This window comes from Rhinoderma darwinii, chromosome 9 (assembly GCF_050947455.1).
Source record: "Rhinoderma darwinii isolate aRhiDar2 chromosome 9, aRhiDar2.hap1, whole genome shotgun sequence".
NCBI lineage: Eukaryota > Metazoa > Chordata > Amphibia > Anura > Rhinodermatidae > Rhinoderma > Rhinoderma darwinii.
Window position 1 is genome coordinate 95,225,697 of NC_134695.1, and position 3,534 is coordinate 95,229,230.

Here is a 3,534-nt window from a genome sequence, read left to right on the forward strand (position 1 = left end):
GTGGTGGCGCTACAGAGAAATTGAACACTTACTGCCAGGTTTCCCTACAGATTACATCTGATCGCGGGGAGTTTTAGCAGGGGTACACTTTATGATCTGCTTATTGTCAAGGCTCCCTCCTAGCAAGTAGGTATTATCCAAATCACAGACCCCCTTTAAAGTCTATAGTCAAATATAAAATGCACTACATACACTGCAGGGTTTTTTTGTAGCGTTTTTGTGATCAGCAGCGTTTATTTAATTGTTTTTTTCTTCAAACTGCAGCTTGCTCTGGGTGTGGACTTTTTTTGGCATGTACAAAAGGACACTGAATAAATACCGACACCAAAAACGCCATAAAAAAACGCTATTACATTATAAAAAACTTTGGCGTTTTGAAATGTGTTTTTTTTCATTCATTTTAAAAGTCTGAAAAAATCTATGTGTAAATGAGGCCTAGAATCGGTCACACTCAGGAACTCCATTTAAAAGTATTCACTGCGGTAGGTCTTGCCCCTTCTTATACTATATCGAAATGACGGACCTCTATACATTGAATGGTTTGGTTATTTGCTTTACTGCAGCTGCACACAAATATATGTAAAGAAAAGTACCTACATATTACAACATTTTAACCATTTGCATATACTGGTTGTAAAGGCTTGCAGGTCTCAATAACTAATAGGCTGGGTCCACACGACCATGTTACGTCCGTAATGGACGGACGTATTTCGGCCGCAAGTCCCGGACCGAACTCAGTGCAGGGAGCCGGGCTCCTAGCATCATAGTTATGTACTAAACGTTCAACAGACTTCTGACATGTTATAGTGACATGTCAGAAGTTTTGATTAGTGGGGGTCCGAGCACTGAGACCCCACCAATCGCTAAAACGAAGGGGCAGAAGCGCTCGTGTGAGCGCTGAGCCGCTTAGATTCTGTTCGGCTTTTTCCAGAAATCAATGTAGCGGTGTACGGAGTCAATAGAAAGTCTATGAGCCCGTCCTCCACTACATCTGCTTTATCGAAAAAGCCGAACAGAAACTAAGCGGCTGAGCACGAGCACTTCTGCAACTTCTTTTTAGCAATCGGTGGTGGTCTCAGTGCTCGGACCCCCACTAATCAAAACTTCTGACATGTCACTATAACATGTCAGAAGTTTATTGAACGTTTAGTTACCCTTTAAAGATCTGGGTAATCTGAGACAGACTGGTTGATGGGACCCACTGCCTGACAACCGCTTTTTAAAGTCTGTAGTTGTTAGGCTTGTGTATCCTTAGCAACCAGTCTGTCTCAGATGTCTCAGCCTTTCACTTCAAGGCTGGACTGACACTGTGCTGACGGCAGAGAAGGGGAAAAGCAGAAGTCAGGCAATGCCATTCCCCATCTCAGGCTGTGTTAATAATCAGATTGGCCTAAAAATACATGTATGGGGAGAAATACTTCTCAGAGAGCAGACAAGAGAAATTCCCAAATATATAATATATATAATATTCTTAAACTGCCCATTCACTTAAAGGGATATCCCCGGAATCGTCAATTATCACCTATCCACAAGATAGGTTAAAATAGTCTGATCGCTGGGGGGCCCTACCACTGGGACCCCCACCAATCGCTGGAACTAGGGTCCAAAATCCCATGTTCCTTCTCACTGCGGTCGAGATGAAATGGAGCGGCTGTCGAGCATGTGCCCACCTCCATTCATCGTCTATAGGAATGACGGAAACAACTGAGCGCTGTACTGTGGATAGGTGATTTCTAACAGCATTCGGTTGACAGCTATTCCTCCCAGCTCCCGCATACACATGTGTATTCAATGCGGAGAGTGAAATAAACCGCTGCCAGACACATCTGGCAGCGGCTTATCTCCTGCGGTAACAAAGGATCGGGCATGTTAAACCCAACATGCCCAATCCTTTTCTACCGGACATCGGAGGAAAATCAGGACACCCCCATACATATCATATAGTCGGCCGATCACATAGAAATCGGCAGGTTCGTCCGACTGCCATCTGATGTATATAGGCACGTTAAGTTATGCAAGGCAAACCCTATTAACCAGTTCACCTTGAATGGTCCACGGCCTTGTCAATGGATGGATTAACCCCTTAGTTGCTACGCTGCTCTCTATACATTGCTAATTAGAAATGAGAACAGGCTGTCTGTCTGCTGTGATATGACAGACCTGAGTGCTGGATCCATCCGTCACCCTAACAGAGGGAGCATTGTCTTCCAAGTGCTGGTAATTGCAGCCACACAGAGAGGCAGCGGAGAGATAGGGAGTCGCTGACAACCGCCAGTGACAGGTCATGCTTCTCAGGGACAGCGTGACACCAGGGAAGAGACATCGGACATTGTTAACTTCTGCTCTGCCGGAGCAAAGCCGTCCCTAAATCATTTAAAAGAAACCATCAGATGTGTAGAGCATCTCTCTCTCTCTTTCTGTCTCTATATGCGGGATTGTAAAATAATAGTTTCGTTGCGTTTCTTTTGAGATTTACATGTAGTCGATTTTTGTACGGCCTAGACTAGGTGGACACAAGGGCAGCAGTCGTGCAATATTTTACGGCTTGGAAAGCCTTGGGGCGCATTCGTTTATGGCTCTGCAGAATTGTTACTTGTCATGTACAGAGCAGCAATGTGCGTTTTGGCCAGGAGGCCATGACACTGCAGAGGAATGCACCGCGGTTGCTTCAATGACACTTCTATGTCATTAAAACCCATAAATCTATTGTACAACTATCATTAAGTGTCTACGAGACCACTCAATAACTCTAGAGTTATGCATTTTGATGCATTTTTTAATTATTAATTGTGATTTTATGTCATTTCCTATTAGCATGTGGAAAACACAGAGTTAAAAAAACAAGGGTGAAGGTTGCAAAACTTAAACAATAATGGTCATGGGCCCCTTCTTGCTACATCTTGGGAAACCTTCTTAACCATGGGCATTTGGGTATTGCTTGCATGGTCAGTCCGCCCGGTCACAGTGCATCATAGATCAGTAAGAGATTTTAGTCGCCCAGCGCTCCACAATGACGGAGAGTACGACCGCTGTCATCATATGGCTCTAGCCTGATGCCCGATGCTCTGCTTTATCACATGGCACAATTTGACATGTTGGTATGACAGCACTACACATACTCCCTGGCTTAGTTTGCAGGCATGATGCTCTGTGAGGATTACCCTGCCAGTCCATATGTGCAACCTTTAAAGCCTTAGCAGCTGCCACATTTTAGGACAGCAGATCTATCTATAGTCCTTAATTTTTTCCTGTGCAGCATGATGAATATCATGGCAGCTTTGAAGCATGTTGCTTTCATGTTCCGAAATATATATGGACAGTATTTGCTGCACCCAGACAAACAAATCTGACCTAAGACAAGCTTATTGATACCTTCCCTCTGAAGAAAATACTTTTTATTTAGCTGTCCTTGGGGTAGGACAGGGTTAACAAAGCAGAGACAGGAGTTCAGCTCCCCCTGCAGGCCGATCATGATACTGCAGCCTGTGAATCTCAGCTGAGAAGCAGCGGAGCAGCGGCAGTGTGAGGCTGAGA